This window comes from Aotus nancymaae, unplaced genomic scaffold (assembly GCF_030222135.1).
Source record: "Aotus nancymaae isolate 86718 unplaced genomic scaffold, 86718_ANA_hifiasm-v0.15.2.pri h1tg000016l, whole genome shotgun sequence".
Classification (NCBI taxonomy): domain Eukaryota; kingdom Metazoa; phylum Chordata; class Mammalia; order Primates; family Aotidae; genus Aotus; species Aotus nancymaae.
Window position 1 is genome coordinate 14664767 of NW_026988428.1, and position 24310 is coordinate 14689076.

Consider the following 24310-nt stretch of genomic DNA (forward strand, 5'->3'; position numbering starts at 1 on the left):
TTAGATCCTTGAGGAATCCTCACACTGTCTTCCACAATGGTTGAACTAATTTACACTCCCAACAACAGATTAAAAGTGTTCCCATTTACCCACATCCTCTGCAGCATCTGTTGTCTCCAGATTTTTTAATGATCACCATTCTAACAAGCATGAGATGGTATCTCAATGTAGTTTTGATTTGCATTTCTCTAATGACCAGTGATGATGAGCATTTTTTTCATATGTCTGTTGGCTGCATAAATGTCTTCTGTTGAAAAGTGACTGTTCATATCCTTCATCCACTTTTTGATGGGATTGTTTTGTTTTTCCTTGTGAATTTGTTTAAATTCTTGGTAGATTCTGGATATTAGCCCTATGTCATATGAGTAGATTACAAAAATGTGTTCCCATTCTGTTGGTTGCCAGTTCAAGCTAATGAATATTTCTTTTGCTGTGCAGAAACTCTTAAGTTTAATTAGGTCCAATTTATCTATTTTGGCTTTTATTGTCAATGCTTTTAGTGTTTTAATCATGAAGTCCTTGTCTATGCCTGTGTCCTGAATGGTATTGTCTAGATTTTCTTCTAGGGTTTCTATGGCATTAGATCTTATGTTTAAATCTTTAATCCATCTGGAGTTAATTTTTGTATAAGGTATAAGAAAGAGTTCCAGTTTCTGCTTTCTGCACATGGCTAGCCAGTTACCCCAACACCCATTTATTAAATAGGGAATCCTTTCCCCATTGCTTGTTTTTGTCAGGTTTGTCAAAGATCACAGATCACATGGTTTTAGATGTGTGGCGTTAATTCTGAGGTCTCTGTTCTGTTCTACTGGTCTATGTCTCTGTTTTGGTACCAGTACCATGCTGTTTTGATGACTGTAGCCTTATAGTATAGTTTGAAGTCAGGTAACATGATGCCTCCAGCTTTGTTCTTTTTGCTTAGGATTTTCTTGGCTATGCATGCTCTTTTTTGGTTCCATATGAAGTTTAAGGTAGTATTTTCCAGTTCTGCAAAGGTCAGTGGTAGCTTGATAGGGATAGCATTGAATGTACAAATTACTTTGGGCAGTATGACCATTTTCACAATAGTGATTCTTCCTAACCATGAGCATGGAATATTTTTCCATCTGTTTGTATCTTCCCTTATTTTCTTGAGCAGTGGTTTGTTGTTCTCCTTTAAGAGGTCCTGGGAGACCGAGGTGGGTGGATCACGAGGTCAAGAGATCGAGACCATCCTGGTCAACATGGTGAAACCCTGTCTCTACTAAAAATACAAAAAATTAGCTGGGCATGGTGGCGCATGCCTGTAATCCCAGCTACTCGAGAGGCTGAAGCAGAAGAATTGCCTGAACCCAGGAGGTGGAGGTTGCGGTGAGCCGAGATCACGCCATTGCACTCCATCCTGGATAACAAGAGTGAAACTCCGTCTCCAAAAAAAAAAAAAAAAAAAAAGAGGTCCTTCACATCCTTTGTTAGTTGTATTCCTAGGTATATTATTCTGTTTGTAGCAATTGTGAATGAGAGTTCACTCATGATTTGGCTCTGTTTGTCTCTTATTGGTGTATAGGAATGTTTGTGATTTCTGCACATAGATTTTGTATCCTGAGACTTTGCTGAAGTTGCTTATCATCTTAAGGAGATTCTGGGCTGAGACAATGGGATCTTCTAAATATACAATCAAAAGACATTTTCACTTCATCTTTTCCTAATTGAATACCCTTTATTTCTTTGTCTTGCATGATTGCTCTGGCTAGAACTTCCAATACTATGTTGAATAGGAGTGGTGATAGAGGGCACCCCTGTCTAGTGCCAGTTTTCAAAGGGAATGCTTCCAGCTTTTGCCCATTCAGTATGATATTAGCTGTGAGTTTGTCATAAATAGCTTTTATTATTTTGAGATACATTGCACTGATACCTAGTTTATTGAGAGTTTTCAGCATAAAGGGCTGCTGAATTTTGTAGAAGGCCTTCTTTGCATCTATTGATATAATTGTGGTTTTTTGTCTTTGGTTCTGTTTATGTGATGGATTATGTTTATAGATTTATGTATGTTGAACCAGCCTTGCATCCCAGGGATGAAGTCAACTTGATCATGATGGATAAGCTTTTTGATGTGCTGTTTGGTTTACCAGTATTTTATTGAATATTTTTGCTTCAATATTCATCATGGATATTGGCCTGAATTTTTTCTTTTTTAGTTGCATCTCTGTCAGGTTTTGATATCAGGATGTTGCTGGTCTCATAAAATGAGTTAGGGAGGATTCCCTCTTTTTGTATTGTTTGGAATAGTTCCAGAAGGAATGGTACTAGCTCTTCTTTGTACATCTGGTAGAATTCGACTGTGAACCCATCTAGTCCTGGACTTCGTTTGGTTGGTAGGCTATTAATTGCTGCTTCAACTTCAGACCTTGTTATTATTCTATTCAGGGATTCAACTTCTTCCTGGCTTAGTCTTGGGAGGGTGTAAGTGTCCCGGAATTTATCCATTTCTTCTAGATTTACTGGTTTATGTGCACGGAGGTGTTTGTAGTAATCTCTGATGGTAGTTTGTATTTCTGTGGAATCTGTGGTGATATCCTCTTTATCATTTTTTATTGCAACTATTTGATTCTTCTCTCTTTTCTATTAGTCTGGCTAGTGGTCTATTTTTGTTGATCTTTTCAAAAAACCAGCTCCTAGATTCACTAATTTTTTCAAATATTTTTTTGTGTCTCTATCTCCTTCAGTTCTGCTCTGATCTTAGTTATTTCTTGTCTTCCATTAGCTTTTGAATTTGTTTGATCTTCTTCCTCTAGTTCTTTAAATTGTGACTATAGGGTGTCAATTTTAGATCTTTCCTCACTTCTCCTGTGGGCATTTAGTGCTATAAATTTCCCTCTAGACACTGCTTAAATGTGTCCCAGAGATTCTGGTAGGTTGTGTCTTCATTCTCATTGGTTTTGAAGAACATCTTTATTTGTGCCTTCATTTCCATTATTTATCCAGCAGTCATTCAGGAGCAGGTTGTTCAGTTTCCATGTAGTTGTGCAGTTTTCAGTGAGTTTCTTAATTCTGAGTTCTAATATTATTGCACTGTGATCTGAGAGACTGGTTGTTATGACTTCCATTCTTTTGCATTTGCTGAGGAGTGATTTACTTCCAATTATGTGGTCAATTTTAGAGTAAGTGTGATGCAGTGCTGAGAAGAATGTATATTCTGTGGATTTGGGGTGGAGAGTCTTGTGGTTGTCTATTAGTTCTGCTTGGTCCAGATCTGTGTTCAAGTCCTGGATATCCTTGTTAATTTTCTGTGTCATTGATCTAATACTGACAGTGGAATGTTAAAGTCTCCCACTATTATTGTGTGGGGGTGTAAGTCTCTTTGTAGGTCATTAAGAACATACTTTTTGTATCCATGTGTTCCTGTATTATGTGCATGTATATTTAGGATAGTTAGCTCTTCTTGTTACATTGATCCCTTTACCATTATGTAATTCCCTTCTTTGTCTCTTTTGATCTTTGTTGGTGTAAAGTCTGTTTTATTAGAGACTAGGATTGCAACCCCCCCCCTTTTTTTTTTTTTTCGCTCTCCATTTGCTTGGTAAATCTTCCTCCATCCCTTCATTTTGAGTCTATGTGTGTCTTTGCATGTGAGACGGGTCTCCTGAATACAGAACACCAATGGATCTTGACCCTTTATCCAATTGGCCAGTGTGTATGTTTTGACTGGGGCATTTAGCTCATTTACATTTAAGGTTAATATTGTAATGTGTGAATTTGCTCCTGCCATTTTGATACTAGCTGGTTGTTTTGTTCATTAATTGATACAGTTTCTTCATTGTGTCAATGGTCTTAAACATTTGGTATGTTCTTGCAGTTGCTGGTACTGGTTGTTCCTTTCCATGTTTAGTGCTTCCTTCAGGAGCTCTTGTAAGGTAGGCCTGGTGGTGATGAAATCTCTCAGGAATTGCTTGTCTGTATTTCTCCTTCACTTATGAAACTTAGTTTGGCTGGATATGAAATACTGGGTTGAACTTTCTTTTCTTTAAGGATGTTGAATATTGGCCCCCATTGTCTTCTGGCTTGTAGGGTTTCTGTTGAGAGATCTGCTGTGAGTCTCATGGGTTTTCCTTTGTGGGTAACCCAACCTTTCTCTGGCTGCCCTTAGCATTTTTGCCTTCATTTCAACCCTGGTGAATCTGATGAGTCTATGCCTTAGGGTTACTCTTCTTGAGGAATATATTTGTAGTGTTCTCTGTATTTCCTGAATTTGAATGTTGGCCTGCCTTGCTAGGTTGGAAAAGTTCTCATGGATAGTATCCTGAAGAGTGTTTTCCAGCTGTTTTATTCTCCCCATCATATTTGGGTACACTGATTGAATGTAAATTAGGTCTTTTCACATAATCCCATATTTCCTGAAGGCTTCGTTCATTTCTTTTCAATCTTTTTCCTCTAATCTTACCTTCCCATTTTATTTCATTGAGTTGACCTTCAACCTCTAATATCCTTTCTTCTTCTTCTTGATTGATTGATTTGGCTATTGAAACTTGTGTATCCTTCACAAAATTCTTGTGCTGTGTTTTTCAGCTCCATCAAGTTGTTTATGTTCTTCTCTAAGCTGGTTATTCTAGTTAGCATTTCGTCTAACCTTTTTCCAAGGTTCTTAGTTTCTTTGCATTGTGTTAGAACATGCTCCTTTAGCTCAGAGAAGTTTGTTATTACCTACCTTCTGAAGCCTGCTTCTGTCAGTTTGTCAAACTCATTCTCCACCCAGTTTTGTTCCCTTGCTGCTGAGGAGTTGTGATCCCTTGGAGGAGCAGAGGTGTTCTGGTTGTTTGGGATTTCAGCCTTTTTGCACTGTTTCCTTCTCTTCTTCATGGATTTATCTACTTTTGGTCTTTGAAGTTGGTGTCTTTCGGATGGGGTCGCTGAGTGGACATCCTTTCTGGTGATGTTGAAGCTATTTCTTTGATTTTGTTGTTTGTTTGTTTTTAAATTTTCCTTCTAACAGCTGGGCCTCTTTGCTGCAGGACTGCTGGAGGTCCACTCCAGACCCTGCTTGCTTGGGAATCACCCGGGGGGGCTGCAGAACAGGAAGGATTGCTGCTGTTCCTTCCTCTGGTAGCTTTGTTCCAGAAGGGTACTGGCCAGATGTCAGCCAGAGCTCTCCTGTATGAGTTGTCTCTTTGGCTGTACGGGGGTCAGGGAGCCACTTGAGGAGGCAGTCTCTCCCTCATCAGAGCTCACGTGCTTTTCTTAGAGCTCCAATACTCCCTTCAGAGCTGCTGGGCAGGGATATTTAAGTCTGCTGAAGTGAAGCTCACAACCGTCCATTTTCTCAGGTGCTCTGCCCAGGGAAGGTGGGGTTTTATTTATAAGTCCTTGATGGGCTGTTGCCTTTTTCCAGAGATGCCCTGCCCAGCAAGAAGGAAGACTAGTCACAGTCTGCCTACAGAGGGCTTGCTGAGCTGCATTCTCATCCTTATAATTTTTTTTTTCAGTAAGTCACTGGCGTACAGGTGGTATTTGTTTACATGAGTAAGTTCTTTAGTAGGGATGTGTGAGATTTTGGTGCACCTATCACCTGAGCAGTATACACTGCACCATGTTTATAGATTTTTTTTATCCCTTGCCTCCCTCCCATTCTTTCCCCCAAGTCCCCAAAGTCCATCGTATCATTCTTCTACCTTTGTGTCCTCATAGCTTAGCTTGCACATATCAGTGAGAACATATGATTTTTGGTTTTCCATTCTTGAGTTACTTAACTTAGAATAATAGTCTCCAATCTCATCTATGTCACTGCAAATGCTGCTAATTCATTCCTTTTTATGGCTGTGTAGTATTTCATCATATATATATATATATATATGTCACTGCTGACAATATGGATATATATACACACATATATATATGTATATATACATACATATATGTAGCATATTTATATGTATGTGTGTAATATTCCATCATATATATGTATATGTATCACATATATATATACATATAAATCACATTTCTTTATCCACTTGTTGATTGAATTAGTTCCATGATTTTGCTATTGTGAATTCTGTCACCATAAGCATGCGTGTGCAAGTATGTTTTTTTTTTTTTTTTAATAATGACTTATTTTCTTCTGGGTAGATACCCAGTGGTGGGATTGCTGGATCCAATGGTAGTTCTAATTTTAGTTCTTTTTTTTTTTTTTTTAACTGTCTGAATCAAAGGTTTTTATTTATTCTTCTGCCAATCACAACTGATTTCCACCTACAATTATTTTTTTAAGGTAAGAAACTGTAAGTCAACTGAACAAAGAGCTGGGGCTTTGGACTCTGGAACATTATTACACACTGACTGGGAAATGCAGGGCCTCAGGGTGGGGTCTAGTCAGGCTGGCTGCAGCAGGGCATGAACCTGCCTCAGTGGGCCTTCTCCAAGAATGGTCTGCAGCACCTGACACACTGCTGGTACACCGCCTCAAAGTCAGAGTCATTCCCATAATAAGGATCTTCAATAATAAGTTGTTTTTGTGGATCATAGCTCCCAAGTAGTTCAATTTTAGCTTTGCAGGTTTTAACTTGATTACTTTTTCTATTCAAATCTCTCAGATTGCTTTCATCCATACATAGTATATAATCAAATGTGGCAAAATCTTCTTTGGTAATCTGCCGGGCAATGTGGCTCATGGGAATACCATGCCTCTTCATGCAGTTCTGCCCTCAGTAGTCAGTGGGGTTCCCTGTTTCATACCCGGAAGTCACCACGCTGTCTACCCTCCAGTTCTCTGAGATGTTTTGATCAGTTACAAGTTTCCTGAAAACTGCTTCTGCAATGGGTGATCGACAAATGTTACCCAGACACACAAACAGCATGGACTTGGTAACTGGCTCCGCCATCTTCCCACGTGTAGTCTTAGTTCTTTAAAGAATAGCTACAGTGTTTTCCATAGTGGCTCTATTAGTTTACATTTCCATATCTATGCCACCATCTACTGTTTTTGATTTTTTGATTATGGTCATACTTGCAGGAGGAAGGTGGTATCGCATTGTGGTTTTGATTTGCATTTCCCTGATTATTAGTGATGTTGAGCATTTTTTCATATGTTTGTTGGCCATTTGTACTTCAGTTAAGAATTGTCTATTTATGTCTTTAACCCACTTTTGGATGGGATTGTTTGTTTTTTTCTTACTGATTTGAGTTCGTTGTAGATTCTGGAGGAAGTCAAACTGTCACTGTTTGCTGACAACATGATCATTTACTTTGAAACCCCTAAAGTCTCCTCCAGAAAGCTCCCAGAACTGATAAAAGAATTCAGCAAAGTTTCCAGATACATGATTAATGTACACAAATCAATAGTCCTTCTATACACCAAAAAGGGCCAAGCAGAGAATCAGATCATGAGCTCAACCACTTTTACAGTAGCTTCAACAAAAATAAAATAAATAAAATAAAATACTTAGGAATACACTTAATCAAGGGGTCAAAAGCCTCCTTATAGAGACAAGGAAAACTACAAAACATTGCTGAAAGAAATTATAGATGACACAAATAAGTGGAAACACATTCCATGCTCATGGATGGGTTGAATCAATATTGTGAAAATGACCATACTGCCAAAAGAAGTCTATAAATTCAATACAATCCCTATCAAAATATGACCATGATTCTTCACAGAGTTAGAAAAATCAATTCTAAAATTCATACGGAATCAAAAAAGAGCCCACATAGCCAAAGTAAGACTAAGCAAAAAGAACAAATCTGGAGGCATCACACTACATGATTTCAAACTATACTATAAAGCCATAGTCACCAAAACAGCATGGTACTTCTACAAAAATGGGCACATAGATCAATGGAACAAAACAGAGAACCCAGAAATAAACCCAAATACTTATAGCCCACTGATCTTCAACAAAGAAAACAAAAACAAAGTGGGGAAAGACACCCTTTTCAACAAATGGTGGTGGGATAATTGGCTAGCCACATGTAGGAGAGTGAAACTAAATCCTCATCTCTCACCTTAAATAAAAATCAACTCAAGATGGATTAAGGACTTAAACCTAAGATCTGAAACTATAAAAATTCTAGAAGATAACATTGGAAAACCTCTTCTAGACATTGTTTTATGCAAAGATTTCATGACCAAAGAACCCCAAAGCAAATGCCATAAAAAGAAAGACAAATAGCTGGGACCTAATTAAACTAAAGAGCTTTTGCATGGCAAAAGGATCAGTGAGAAGAGTAAACACACAACCCACAGAGTGGGAGAAAATCTTCACAATCTATATATCTGACAAAAATTTTTACGAGTTTCATTTTTTCATTTTATGATTGATTTCTTCATCTATTCTGGATGCTATAGCAAAATACTTTAGGTACTTTAGAAACAGTAAATTATTTCTCACTGTTCTATGATCTGGATAGTCCAAGATCAAGTTCAAGATAAGCAGCATATTGGGTGTCTAGTGAGGGTGCATTTCCTGGTTAACACAGGGCACCTTCTCCCTGCTCTTCAAATGATGGAATAGGTAAGGTGGCTCCCGGGGTCCTCTTTTATAAGGGCATCATCTCATTCAACAGGGCTTCTTCTTCATTACTTAATCACTTCCCAAAGGCTTTACCTTGGAATACCATTACATTGTAATTAGATTTCATCACATGAATTTCATGGTAACACAAACATTCAGACCATAAAAATGATTACAGAAAATATCTAAGTAAGTAATCTTCTTTTGAATTAATATAATTATAAGAGAATTCAGTAACATTATTTGCTGAAATATCATGCCATTCATTTATATATATATGGTGCTTATATATTTATATATAATATATTTATTATCTTATATATATGCATCATATATATAAGATAATAAAAGCTTAAAGAATAAATAATTTGAAAAGCCATGGGAAATAATAGTGCTTAGAAATATAGCTTTCACCCTGAGCTCAGGAGTTTGTGAGCTCAGCTTCGACAACAAGGTGAAACCCCATCTCTACTAAAATACAAAAGAAATTAGCCGGTCATTGTGGCCTGCACTTGTAGTCCCAGCTACTCAGGAGGCTGGGGCAGGAAAATTGCTTAAACCCAGGAGAACTGCTTGAACCCAGGAGGCATAGGTTGAAGTGAGCAGAGATCATGCCATTGCACTCCAGCCTGGTGACAGAATGAGACCATTTCAGAAAATTAAAAAAAAAAAAAAAAAAGAAAAAGAAGAAAGAAAGAAAGAGAAAGAAAGAAATCAAACATACAAACATTTACAGAGAAAAAATTTAAAATTTTTTGGCATAGAATGTTTAAATAAATGGAGAAATACATTTTATGGAAGAGAAGGTTTGTAAAATTGGAAAAATCTGCCAAAATTATTCTATAAATGTAATTTCATTCAAATTTACAACATAATTTTTAATGAAACAGAAAAAGGTGATTTTATAATTAAGGTGAAAAGTTTAAAAACACAAGACAATTTTTCAGAAATATGTAGTGACTCGTATCAATTAAAAAATGAATTATTACAGTTTTAAAAATATTGTCATATCAACAGGGTGATAAATAAATACATTACCATAAAATTATAGCCTAGAAACACATATACATTGAAACCTATTTGAAAAAAATGTGTTTAAAAAGCAGGAAACTTTTTAGTATATGTTACCAGGAAAATTCACTAGACTATGAAAGTAATTTAAAATTAGATTATTTCTTTACATTATAGAGTAAATTAAATTCAGAAGGATTAAAGATCTTAATGTCTAAACGTAAAAACACATATATTTTGATAGAAAATATGTAATATCATGTGACATCAGGTAGGGAAAGATTCTTGAACAAGACTTAAAATGTATTTATCATAAAGAAAAATAATGATAAAATTGATAGCCCTAAAATTACAATTTTCAAGATGTCAAAAACCAGCAATATTTCCAGTCTGGATATAATGTAGAACTATTTATTCTTGCTTCTCCCTGCTAAGCACAACTATAAACTCTATAAATAACTCAAGAGGCAAGCAAAAGACAATGCTGACAACTGGTTTGGAACCCTGGATTTGAGAACAACACATCAGGAGTATACATCTTACATATACCCACACAATGGAGGAAGCCATGCAGGCACTTCTTGACCTGAAACCTAATAAAAGAAAGCATCTTAGGTAGGCTAATTTTTTTTACCAGGTTGAAATGAATACCCTCTGACATCAGGTGAGTGCAAAACCAATGGCAAATGGATGATTAGAAAGTCTGGCATCAATAAGTGGCCAGAAGAAGTGCCCTCCATCCCATCTGGGTCTGAGGTACTCCAGTAAAGGTAGTACCTCCACTTATTCCACTGAGGTAGTCCAGTAAAGATGGGCAGAACCAACCAGAGAGATCCAGCCACAAGAGCCTTTCTCAGTGGATCTGAGCCTCTTCCCATAAGCCAAGTGAAAACATACACTTCAAATTCAGCAACATAGGTAGGCTGAAAGTTAAAGGACAGAAAAGGAAATACTATTTAAAACATTAAAGAAAACAAAAGAAAGCATATGTGACTGACTATTCATGTATAATATATACAGCCTAAGAAAGTAGACTTCAAATCCAAGAAAACTATTAAGAGACAGAAAGAAATTAAATAATTACGGAAGATCCATTTAATGAGATGACCTAACAATCTCAATTGTGTACTGAGTAAACAACAAAGCTTCAAAATTCATGAAGCAAAAATTTTCTAGAACTGAAAATAGTAAAAAGAAAAAAAAAAACCAAATCTACAAATATAATTGGAAACTATATCTCCCACTTGGCAACTGAGAGAATCACTAGATAGAAAATCACAAAAAATATAGAAAATCTGAACAGCACACTCAACCAGCAGGATCTAACTGGCATTTATAGAACACCTCACCAAACAATAACAGAATAAACATTTTTCAACAATCAATAGAATATCAACTGAAATAGACTGTATGCTAATTCATAAAATAAACCTCAACAAGTTTTAAACAAATGAAATCAGACAGAATGTGTTCTCTGACAACAATGATATTGAAGCAGAAATCAATAATAGAATGACCATGGGAAAGTCTCTAAACACATGAAAATTAAACAACAAACTTTTAAATAGTTTACAGGCCAAATATAAATCTTAAAAATGCAGAGCAGAGAGAAAATAAGTATGAAACATATGGAAATTCTAGAGATGCAGCTAAAGCAATGCTGAGAGAAAAATTTATAACACGAAATGCTTACATTACAGACAAGGACTAGTCTCAAATCAAAAATCAAAGTTTCTACATCAAAAAAACTGGAAAATGGAAGAGCAAATTAAACTCATAGCAAAAAGCAGCAATGAAATATTCAGAGCAAAAATCAATAAAATTGAAAATTGGAAAATTATAGAGAACAATGATAAACATTGGTTCTTCAAAATAAAAATAAACTAGGAAGACTAGCAAAATAAAAAGAGATAACAAAAATTATCCATATGAGCAATGAAATCTGGAGTATCAAATACATTTTTACAGCCATTAATAATAGAATATTGGCTGGGCACGGTGGGTCATGCCTGTAATTCCAGCACTTTGGGAGGCCGAGGCAGGCAAGTCACTTTAGTACAAGAGTTCAAGACCAGCCTGGACAACATGGTGAAACCCAGTCTCTACTAAAAATACAAAAATTAGCTGGGCTTGGTGTCAGACATGTGTAATCACAGCTACTCTGTAGGCTGAGGCAAGAAAATTGCTTGAACCCAGGAGGTGGAGGTTGCAGTGAGCTGAGATCTTGCCATGGCACTCCAGCCCAAGTGACAGAGTGAGACTCCATCTCAGAGAAAAAAAAAAAAAAGAATACTATGAATGCTTTGGTGAACATCATTTAGAAAAAAAAAATGGACCAGTTATTCAGAAAGCACAAATGACTGAACCTCAAAAATGATGCCTTATAATCAGTCATTAAAAAATGAAATTATTTATTTAACAGCTCCCAGAAAATAAATCACCAATCCAGGATTGTTTCACTACAGAATCACAACATTCAAAGAATTAGCAATTTTAGAAGAGGGAATATTCGTTAAATTATTTTACTAGACTAGTATTACCTGAATACCAAAATTGACAAAGACAGTACAAAATCAAAGAAAACTATAGACAGATATCTCTCACAAGTTTGCATGCAAAAAAGTCAGTATCTAAGCAATCTCAAAATATTAGAAAATCAACTACAATATATATGAAAATAATTATAGACCATGATCAGGTGAGATTTATTCCTCTGTGCAAGTCTGATTCAACACTCAAAAATCAATAATGTAATCTACCATATCCACTAATGAAGAAACAGTAGATGATCATATCTATTGACACTAGAGCATTTAACAAAATCCAATGATCATTCACAGCATAAGCTCTTAAAAAGTTAGAAATAGAGGGGAATTACCGCGACTTGAAAAATAACATTGCCATAAGGTTATAGCTGATATAATTCTTTATGGTAAAAGACTGAATGATCTTCTATATGAATTTGGAAAGAAGGCAAATCTGTTCACTCCACTCTTATTCAACATAGTACTGAAAGTTCTATTCGGTGTAATAGGCAAGATAGAAATACAGATTGAAAAAGAAAAGGCAAAACTCACCATTTGTAGACTACATGATTATTTCTTATTACATAAGAAATCTCAAGAAATCAATCCTCCAAAATGCCTAAATGTTGTAAGATTCAGGAGCAATTAAAAAAATACATTTCTATATAAAAACAATAAGCATGCAGAAATTTAATGAAAACACAATACTATATACAATCACTCCAAAGAATTTGCAATACTTAGGTAAACACTTAAAAGACTAAAACGATCTCTACAATGAAAGTTACAAAATGCTGATGAAGAAAATCAGGTAGGCTTAAATTAGTGAAGAGACATAACTTCTCTATATATTGTTTTCTATATAAAAACAATACACCTGAAGAAATTTAATAAAAACACAATACTATGTACAATCACTGCAAATAATTTGCAATACTTATATGAACACTTAAAACATTTAAAAGATTTCTACAATGAAAATTAGAAAATTCTGATGAAGAAAATCAAGTAGGCTTAAATTAAATTAATGAAGAGACATAATTTTCATGAATTGGAAGACTCAATATAATAGGGATGCCATATTGTCCCCAGAATTTTCTAAAGCTGCTTAATGCAATTTTACTAAAGGCGATAGAATTTTTGTAGACATAGACAAGTTCATTCCATAATTTATATAGAAATATATGGATTTTGCCAAAGATCTATAAAGAAAATAAAAAGATCAACACAAGACAAGGCAAAAATATTTGCCAAACTCATATCTGACAAATTCCTGTGTCTAGAGTACACAAAAAGAAAAACTGAAGCTCACCATCCAACACCCAAACAAACAAAAAAGTCTAATTATAAAATGGCAAAAGTTATGAAGAGGACATAAAAATGGCAAATAAGCACATGAAAAGCTGTTCAGCATTACTATGCATCAAGGAAATGTAAGTTAAAACCACAGTATCACTACATCAGAATGGCTGAAATAAAAAAAAATAGGACACTAAAAGCAGGTGAACATGCAAAGAAACTGGATCATTCATATATTGCTGCTGGGAAGATAAAATGGGGCATACGCTTTGGGAAACATTTTGGCAGTTCCTTGTAAAACTAAACATAATTACCATACAAACTATCATTTGACAATTTATCCTCTCACAAAAGCTTTTACAAAAATATTCATGGCAGTTTAAATCATCAGAGCTCAAACTGGAAATAGCTCAGATATCCAACAGGTGAAAGACTGAACAAACCGTGTATGTGTGTAGCATGGAATACTACTCTGAATGGAAAGGAACAAACTGCATATACATTAAATAACTTGGATCAATTGTGAAAAGATTATGCTAAATAAAAATCCACATTCATTCTATCCATGAGCATGGAATGTTTTTCCATTTGTTTGTGTCCTCTTTGATTTCCTTGAGCAGTGGTTTGTAGTTCTCCTTGAAGAGGCCCTTCACGTTCCTTTTTAGGTGTTTTCCTAGGTATTTTATTCTCTTTGTAGCAATTGTGAATGGCAGTTCATTCATGATTTGGCTGTCTGCTTGCTGGTTTTTGGTGTACTGAAATGTTTATGACTTTTGCACATAGATTTTGTATCCTGAGACTGGTGAAGTTGCTTATCAGCTTAAGAAGCTTTTGGGTTGAGTCAATAGGGTTTTCTAGATATAGAATCAGGTTATCTGTAAACAAAGACAATTTGCCTTCCTCTCTTCCTATTTGAAGAGAGGAAATTTTATTTCTTTCTCTTGCTTGAGTTCCCTGAACAGAACTTCCAATACTATGTTAAATAGGAGTGGTGAGAGAGAGCATCCTTGTCTTGTGCTAGTTTTCAAGGGGAATGCTTCCAGTTGTTGCCAATTCAGTATGATACTGGCTGTGGATTTGTCAGAAATGGCTGTTATTATATTGAGGTATGTTCCTTCAATACTTAGTTTACTGAGAGATTTTAACATAAAAAGATGTTGAATTTTATCAAAGGCTTTTTCTGCATCTAATTAGATGATCATGCGTTTTTTTTTTGTCTTTAGGTCTGTTTATGTGATGAATTACATATACTGATTTTTGTATGTTGAACCAGCCTTGCATCTTGAGGATGAAGCCAACTTGATTGTGATGGAAAAGCTTTTTGATGTGCTGCTGTATTCAGTTTACCAGCATTTTTTTGAGACTTTTTTCACTGATGGTTCATCAGGGATTTTGGCCTGAAGTTTTCCTTTTTTGTTGTCTCTGCCACGTTTTGATATCAGGATGATGCTGGCCTCATAGAATGAGTTAGGGAGGAGTCTCTCCTTTTCAATTGCTTGGAATAGTTTCAGAAGAAAGGATGTCTGCTCCTTTTTGTATTTCTGTTAGAATTCAGCTGTAAATCCATCTGGTCTTGGTCTTTTATTTGGTTGGCAGGCTATTACTTCCTCAATTTCAGAACTTGATATTGGTCTATTCAGGGATTTTACTTCTTTATAGTTTAGTCTTGGGAAGGTGTATGTGTCCAGGAATTTATCCATCCATCTGAAAATGTCTAATATCCAGAATCTATGAGGAAATTAAACAAATTTATAAGAAAAAACAACCTCATTTAAAAGTTGGCAAAGGACATTAATAAAAACTTATCAAAACAAGACATTCATGCGGCCAGCAAAAATGAAAAAAAAGCTCAATATCCAATCATTAGAGAAATGCAAATCAAAACCACAATGAGATACTATCTCATGCCAGTCAGAATGGCAATTATTAAAAAGTCAAAAAACAACAGATGCTGGCAAGGTTGCAGAGAAATAGGAATGCTTTCACACTCTTGGTGAGAATGTAAATTAGCTCAACCATTGTGGAAGACAGTTTGGGGATTCCCAAAAGATCTAGAACCAGAAATACCATTTGACCTGGCAATCCCATTAGTGGGTATATACCTACAAGAATATAAATCATTCTGTTACAAAGATACATGCACACGTATGTTCACTGCAGCACTACACAATAGCAAAGACATGGAATCAATCCAAATGTCCATCAGTGATAGACTGGATAAAAAAAAATGTGGTACATATACACCATGAAATACTATGCAGCCATGAAAAGGAACAAAATCATGTCCTTTTCAGGGACACAGATGGAGCTGGAGTCATTATCCTCAGCAAACCAATGTAGGAACAGAAAACCAAACACTGCATGTTCTCACTTATAAGTGGGAGCTAAACAATGAGAACACATGGACACAGAAAGGGAAACAACACACACTGGGGCCTGTCGGAAGATGGGGCAGGGAAAGGGAGAACCTTAGGAAAAATAGTTAATGCAAGTTGAGCTTAATACCTAGGCAACGTGTTGATTGCTGCAGCAAACCACCATGGCACATGTTTGTTTACCTATGTAACAAACCTGCACATCCTCCACACGTACCCCAGAATTAAAATAAAAATTAAAATGAAATAACATCCACATTGAAAAGCTGAGCAACTGTATCATTCCATGTATAAAATATTTTCAAATGACAGTATTTTGGAAATGAAAACAGGTTAGTGCATGCTAGTGATTAGGGACAGAGACTGAAGTGGAGGGGTTCAGTAGCAGAGAATTGTCGGGGAGAGATGGGCATGGTGATATAAAGGTGACAGGAGGGATCCTTTTGGTAGTGGAACTGTTCAGTATATCCTGAGTGTGGTGGTGTATATATGAACCTACATATGTGGTAAAGTTATATAGAACTACAGAAACACACATATATATTTTCTCTCTCTCCCTCTCTCTCTCTCTCTCTCACACACACACACACACATACACACACACAGAGGTAAGTAAAGCTGGATAAATCTGAATAAGATCCATGAATTGTAAAAACACCAATATGTTAGTTGTTGTTTTATAATATAGTTTGGAAAATTTTACCATTGTGAATAACTGGATAAAATGTACACAGGACTTCTCTCTATTATTTCTTATAGTAGCATTTCAAACTACAATTTTCTTGATAAAAATCTAATAAATTGTATATAATAAAAAATACAATAAAATATATTTGTAACCCAGATAACTAACAAAGCATTAGTATACAGAATATATATATTCTGTATATTGATAAATAAAAACAAAACAATGAATAAAACAGTTGCTTTTCATAAATAATTTTAAGGACAACTCAAGAGATATAAACCAAGATTTCTAATTGATAAAGAAAAAGTTGTTCAAGACACTTCTCAAAAAAGAGATACAAACAGCCAACAAACTTATGAAAAATTTTCAGCATCGTTAAATCATCAGAAAATGCAAATCAAAAACACAGCAAGATACCATCTCACACCATCATAATGGCTATTATCAAAAAGTTAAAAAAAAAAAAAAGATGCTGGCAAGGCTGCAGAGAAAAGGAAATGCTTATACACTGTTGGTGGGAAGGTAAATTAGTTCAGCCACTATGGAAGCAGTTTAGAGATTTCTTAAATAACTTAAACCAGAACTACCATTTGATCCAGCAATCCCATTACTGGCTATCTATCCAAAAGTAAATAAATCATTCTACCAAAAACATATATGTACTCATATGCTCAATGAGGCAAAACACTATTCACAAAAGAAAAGATGTAAAATCAACCTAGGTGCCTATCAATTGTTGATTAGATAAAGAAAATGTAGTACATATAGACCATGGAATTCTATGCAGTCATAAAAATTAACAAAATTATGTCCTTTGCAGCAACATGAATGATGCTGGTAACCCTTATCTTAAGCAAATTAATGTAGAAATAGTAAACCAAATACCACGTTTTCACTCAAAAATGGGAGCTAAACACTGGGTACTCATGGAAATAAACATGGCAAGAATACAAACTGGAGACTACTAGAGGGATTGAGGAGGGTAGGGGGCAAGAGTTGAATACCTATTGTGTACTTTGCTCAGTACCTGGGTGATATGATCATTTATATTTGTATTCATATTACATAAGGTTTACCTAAGCATTATACACTTTGCCTAATTAATGAACCTGCACACATAATGCAGAATTTAAAATAAAGTAAAACAACAAATAAATAAGAAAATAGTTGTTCAATCCCACTGAACAAGAAATTTAAATAAACATAATATCATTTCATATCACACAGTTTTTAAAAACTAGTATTCGGAAACAATATGGATACAAGAAAGGACAAATATGCATTTCTGATAATATAATTGGCAGCAATCACTTTGTTGAGAAATTTGACACCTAAGAATGTTGAAATGTGTATACCATAAATTTATTGAATTTATTTGTATACCATAAATTCCAGTTCTGCAAAAGCAAAGTTGGTATACATTTATCATTTAAATGCTTAACCAAAATTTTAATCACATCCCAAACTTAGGATGCCAGCTCCTGCATTACTTACCAAAGTTTTTCAAGCATAGAATTTCTAAAGGAAGTAAATAGTGTGAATTTATTTTCAAAATTTTTCTTTAAAAATGTGCCATGAATTCGTCTTTTTATACAGATGAAATAGCTGAACTGTTGAGAAATGTGCAAATTTCTTTGATGGCTTAGATAATTTGGAGATCTGTAACTTAAGTATTTGACTTAGAAATTACTGTAATTTTATTTAGTTGAAATCAGCATTGTCATGTCAATGAAAAATACTAATACTATGAAGTGTTATATATATAACTGAAGAATATATGTGTGGATATGAGATACTATATTTTGTTTGTCACTGACCAAGACTTATTTCAATTACAATATAACACTAATAACCAGAAATAGCCAAATATAATACAATGATGTAGCTAAAATTATAAAATAAAAATATATATTTAAGATGTAGAATAGCATTATTATTTTTGATGTATTATATATTCTGCTACCTTACTAAGGACACAAAGTGCTTGAAGTAATTAGTGAATAAATTAATGAATGCCCTTTTTGAAACTGTAGGCCTAATATAATACTATGTATAGAAATTTTTTTATTTTTTATTGTACTTTAGGTTCTGGAGTACATGTGCAGATCATGCAGGATTGTTGCATAGGTACACACATGGCAATGTGGTTTCCTGCCTCCATCCTCCCATCACCTACATCTGGCATTTCTCCCCATGTTATCCCTCTCTGACCTCCCCACCCAACCCACTGTCCCTCCCTTGGCCCCCCCAATAGACCCTAGTGTATGATGCTCCCCTCCCAGTGTCCATGTGTTCTCATTGTTCAACACTTGCCTATGAGTGAGAACATGCAGTGTTTGATTTTCTGTTCTTGTGTGAGTTTGCTGAGAATGATGGTTTCCAGATTCATCCATGTCCCTACAAAGGACAATAATTCATTGTTTTTTATGGCTGCTTAGTATTCCACGGTGTATATGTGCCACATTTTCCTTGTCCAGTCTATTGTTAATGGGCATTTGGGTTGGTTCCAGGTCTTTGCTATTGTAAACAGTGCTGCTATGAACATACGTGTGAGTCTTCAAAATAGAATGATTTATAATTCTTTGGGTGTACACCCAGTAATGGGATTGCTGGGTCAAATGGAATTTCTATTTCTAGGTCCTTGAGGAAGTGCCACACTGTCTTCCACAATGGTTGAACTAGTTTACACTCCCACCAACAGTGTAAAAGTGCTCCTATTTCTCCACATCCTCTCTAGCATCTGTTGTCTCCTCATTTTTTAATGATCACCATTCTAAATAGTGTGAGGTGGTATCTCAATGTGGTTTTGATTAGCATTTCTCTAATAATCAGTGATGATGAGCATTTTTTCATGTTTGTTGGTCTCATACATGTCTTGTTTCAAAAAGTGTCTGTTCATATCATTCTCTCACTTTTGGATAGTTTTTTTGTTTGTTTCTTATAAATCTGTTTTAGTTCTTTGTAGATTCTGCATATTAGCCCTTTGTCAGATGGGTAGATTGCAAAAATTTTTTCCCACTCTGTTGGTTGCTGGTTCACCCTAATGATTGTTTCTTTTGCTGAACAGAAGCTCTGAATTTTAATTAGATACGCTTTGTCTATTTTGGCTTTTGTTGCCAATGCTTTTGGTGTTTTAGTCATGAAGTCCTTGCCTATGCCTATTGTACTCAGTGGTTTTGCCTAGGTTTTCTTCTAGGGTTTTTATGGTGTTAGGCCTTATGTAAGTCTTTAATCCATCTGGAGTTAATTTTAGTGTAAGGTGTCAGGAAGGGGTCCAGTTTCTTTCTGCACACTGCTAGCCAGTTTTCCCAACACCATTTATTAAACAGGGAATCCTTTCCCCATTCCTTGTTTTTGTCATGTTTGTTAAAGATCAGATGGTTGTAGATGTGTGGCATTGTTTCTGAGGCCTCTGTTCTGTTCCATTGGTCTATGTCTCTGTTTTGGTACTAGTACCATGATGTTTTGATTACTGTAGCTTTGTAGTATAGTTTGAAATCAGGTAGCATGATGCCTCCAGCTTTGTTCTTTTTGCTTAGGATTGTCTTGGCTATGTGGGCTCTCTTTTGGTTCCATATGAAGTTTAAGATGGTTTTTTCCAGTTCTGTGAAGAAGGTCATTGGTAGCTTGATGGAATAGCATTGAATCTATAAATTACTTTGGGCAGTATGGCCATTTTCATGATATTGATTCTTCCTAATCATGAGCATAATGTTTCTCCATTTGTTTGTGTCCTCTCTTATTTCCTTGGGCAGTGATTTGTAGTTTTCCATGAAGAGGTCCTTTGATTGCATTGTTAGTTGTATTCCTAGGTATTTTATTCTCTTTGTAGCAATTGTGAATGGGAGTTTGCTCATGATTTGGCTCTCTGTTAGTCTGTTACTGGTGTATAGGAATGCTTGTGATTTCTGCACATAGATTTTGTATCCTGAGACTTTGCTGAAGTTGCTTATCAGTTTAAGGAGATTCGGCACTGAGATGATAGTGTCTTCTAAATATACAATCATGTCATCTGCAAATAGAAAAATTTGACTTCCTCTTTTCCTAATTGAATACACTTTATTTTTTTTTCTTGCCTAATTGCTCTGGTTAGGACTTCCAATACTATATTGAATAGGAGTTGTGACGGAGGGCATCCTTGTCTAGTGCTGGATTTCAAAGGGAATGCTTCCAGTTTTTGCCGATTTAGTATGATATTGGCTATAGGTTGGTCATAAATAGCTTTTATTATTTTGATATATGTTCCCTCTATACCTAGTTTATTGAGAGTTTTTAGCATAAAGGCTGTTGAATTTTGTCAAAGGCCTTCTCTGTATCTGTTGAGATAATCATGTGGTTTTTGTCTTTGGTTCTGTTTATGTGGTGGATTACATTTATAGACTTATGTATGTTGAACCAGCCTTGCATCCCTGGGATGAAGCCTACTTGATCATGATGGATAAGCTTTTTGATGTGCTGTTGCAATCATGATGGATAAGCTTTTTGATGTGCTGTTGCAATCGGTTTGCCAGTATTTTATTGAAGATATTTACACCTATGTTCATGATGGATATTGGGCTGATGTTTTCTTTTTTTGTTGAGTCTCTGCTGGGTTTTGGTATCAGGATGACGTTAATCTCATAAAATGATTTGGGAAGGATTCCCTCTTTTTGGATTGTTTAGAATAGTTTCAGAAGGAATGGTACCAGCTCTTCTTTGTACATCTGGTAGAATTCAGCTGTGAACCCATCTGGACCTGGACTTTTTTTGGTTGGTAGGCTATAAAACCATAACTAAAGCATCTCAAAATGAACTGAATATTTAGGGTTTTTTTATTTTTATTTTTTTGGATTTTGAGTATCTAGCACAGTATGCATTCAATAATCACAGACTGAATTAAATGAATCAAACAAAATCATACCTGAGTAGCAAATCTGCAGATATCCTTCTCAACCCAGGTACTGACAAAAGGCTGGCAAATTTAAGGTTAAATAGTCTTCACTAATCTTTCAAGAATTCTAAACATATGGCACCTTGTGGGATATAAAGCTAATCATATGTTTATATAGGTATCTATGATATTTTAAAAAATGACTATTGACCAAGATCCAAGTCTTGAATTTCAGGATTGTAAGTTCTTTTAAAGTGGCTGGCAGCATTTAAGAATGAAAAGAAATGAGGAAAACAATTGTTGTTAGTGGGTGCTAGAAAACAATGGGCTAATTTGATATTTACATAAGGTTTTAAAAAAATTCCAATGGCAAACCACTAAAATCTGACACTCTATTAGGTGATAAAATAAAAATATTCCTTTTGTATTACCTATTTCTGGAAGAAGAAGGGTTAGACATGATGAACATTTCTGGCTTTTCTAGATAACTCGGTAAGTATTAAGGAATTGATCCTGTATGGGAATGGGAAAAAAAATTCCATTCAAAAGGTAATATATGTCATATCACAACCAATGTAATGCCTGGAAATTGAAAGGAAAAGAATGACTCATCCCAACTTTATAAACAGGAGGAACAGGCCCAGGAGTTCTTAGTCATCAACTGCCCATTTGTACTCCCCTTCACCTTATCCCTCATTAACACTCCAAGACATAATACCACCATCTACCTTGTAACCAACAGACAAAAAACTCAGAACTTGCTATTGATCTCCCTTCCCCTGTATTCTATTTTCTATATGTCTATATATCTGCTTTTCTCAATCATATTTATTAGTGTTCCTAAATTTTGAATCCCCTCCACTGAGTCCTTGGGAATTTGGTCCATACATTGGTAAAATTCTACACATTCTCAACATGCTCTCTGATACTCTCATCACTTTTTTATTAAACCATGTTCTCACTTGAAGACATTACTTTTCTTGAAGCTCTGTCAAGTTGGGGTTGTTTTCTTTCCTGCTTGTTTAAGAAGTTTAGACAAAGAGAGCTGTCTTCTGTCCTCTCCATTGCCTTTTCTAGACCATTCTCCTCTTTCCTAAACAATGTCCTCCCTAATTTTAAATCAAATGCCTTTACAAGACACATTCATGTTGCAGCCACATAGTCACCAAATGAGAAAGAGAAAACATCAGGGCTGGGGGTGGGAGTTTTAGTTAAACAGACCTAAGAGGATTTTTGCTGAAGGCAGGCCAGGGTGATTACTTATCACTTGAAAGATGGTAGGTGATGAGGATTTTAATCAAATACTGTGGACAATTAGATACAGAATGTGGGGATTCTGGCTAAAACTCATTTAGCTGGATTTCTTCCTAAAATTTGGCAAGGCAAATACAGATACAGAAATCCAGAGGTTGAGGCCTAGTGGAGAAAATTACTCAGAGGAGCCTGATTAAATTTTGGTCATGGAGAAAGTCTTTGTCAGGTTCTTTACAATACTCTGACCTCTCAGTTGCAATCTGCTTTCTCCTACAATGACACTTTCTTCCAAGTATCTCAGACATTAATTTCTATGGTTAAACTTAGTTATTACCAATAATTGCAAATACAATATATGTTTCAAATATCCTATTTTCTGACCAGTTCCTCTCCTCTGGTTTACTCCCTCTGATACCTAACTCCAACAATTCATCTGCACCAGCAAGTCCTATAACCACTGATTCTGGTATATCATTTTTGTTTCCTGTATCTACTGGAGTTCAACAGGAAAAGAGAAACCATTCTGGGTACTTAAAACAGATGGAATTTAATTCAAGTATTGATTTTAAAGTCATGGAGAAGGCAAGTGGATCACAAATCAATCCAGAGATTACTAAAAGCTGCACGCTATGACCAGATGGAGCCACAAAAAAGGCTGCCTTACTTTTGTGATGAAAGACATTAGGATCCAGAATCACTCCTTGGAACTTGGCTTCATGAGGGATCTCTCTTTTGAGAGTTGGAGCCATATATATAAATTAGCACTGTCAAAAATGCTGCCAGAGGCTCAGGAAAAGTTGAAATACCCTGCTTTCTTCCTTTATCAGTGACTCTTTGATTGAACCAAGCCATAAGTTAGCTGCAATTGGAGTCTAAGGAACATATCTTCCAAGTTTAATTACCCTGAAGTAAATAGTAGGAAGGATACAAAAGGCAAAGGCTGTATCTGAGGGCAAATGGACACTGAATTAAAGATGTCACAATTTTGTCACTCAGCACCCAGTCTCCACTTTTGACTCCTATTTAAACAACTCAGTTCATCTGCCTCACATAAAACAATTATATATAATACAAATGAGCATGCCCTCGCTCTCAAATCAAGAGACACAAAATTCATTTGGTTAGTGTCTACCTCATGTCACTATCTATAGGCAATATACAGTCCTCTCCATTAGGTAAAGATATGGTTCTTAATAGCCTGATGTCCCACAACATAAACTGTAAATATTGACACTACCAGAAATCCACATAAAAATAGTAAGAGAAAAGGGAAGAAAAAGAAATCATTGACAATCACGTGGCTATGTTAGGGTCAAATACTGAAGGCCGTAAGAAAGGTCTCATAGAACAAAATATGACATATGATTTGCTATCAAATAGCTTCTAGTATTCTCTATTCTGAAAAATTCCTTTCTCAAAATATAAAAGCTATTTGTGCATCATAAATAATGGTTTAAAGAAAACTGACATAATGATAGCTTAAAGGAGAACAGCTGTGAGAAAGTATTTGTAACTGAAACCTCTGCAGTATCCACACAGGAAATAATGCATTTCAGATAATATTCTTTCTAAAACTGAGGTTTTAAAGCACTATTTAAACCTGAAAATTTTTTCTATTTATGTTCAAATCAGTTTTAAATGTGAAAACTTAGAGATAATAGAAAATTGGAGAAATTATGCCTTACCTAATTAAGAAACATTTTGAGAGCTCACAACGTCAATGTAGTTTATAGCAAGCAGAAACCACTGGAAAAATATTGGGAGGAATAATTATCTCAAATAATTAGGTTAAAATTATGAAAATC

At 35.3% G+C, this 24310-nt stretch overlaps 1 pseudogene; it reads right to left on the reverse strand.

Annotated features, from left to right (window-relative positions):
- Positions 1–6287: 6287 nt before the first annotated feature.
- On the reverse strand, positions 6288–6854 carry LOC105709909 (low molecular weight phosphotyrosine protein phosphatase-like; annotated as a pseudogene).
- Positions 6855–24310: the final 17456 nt, after the last annotated feature.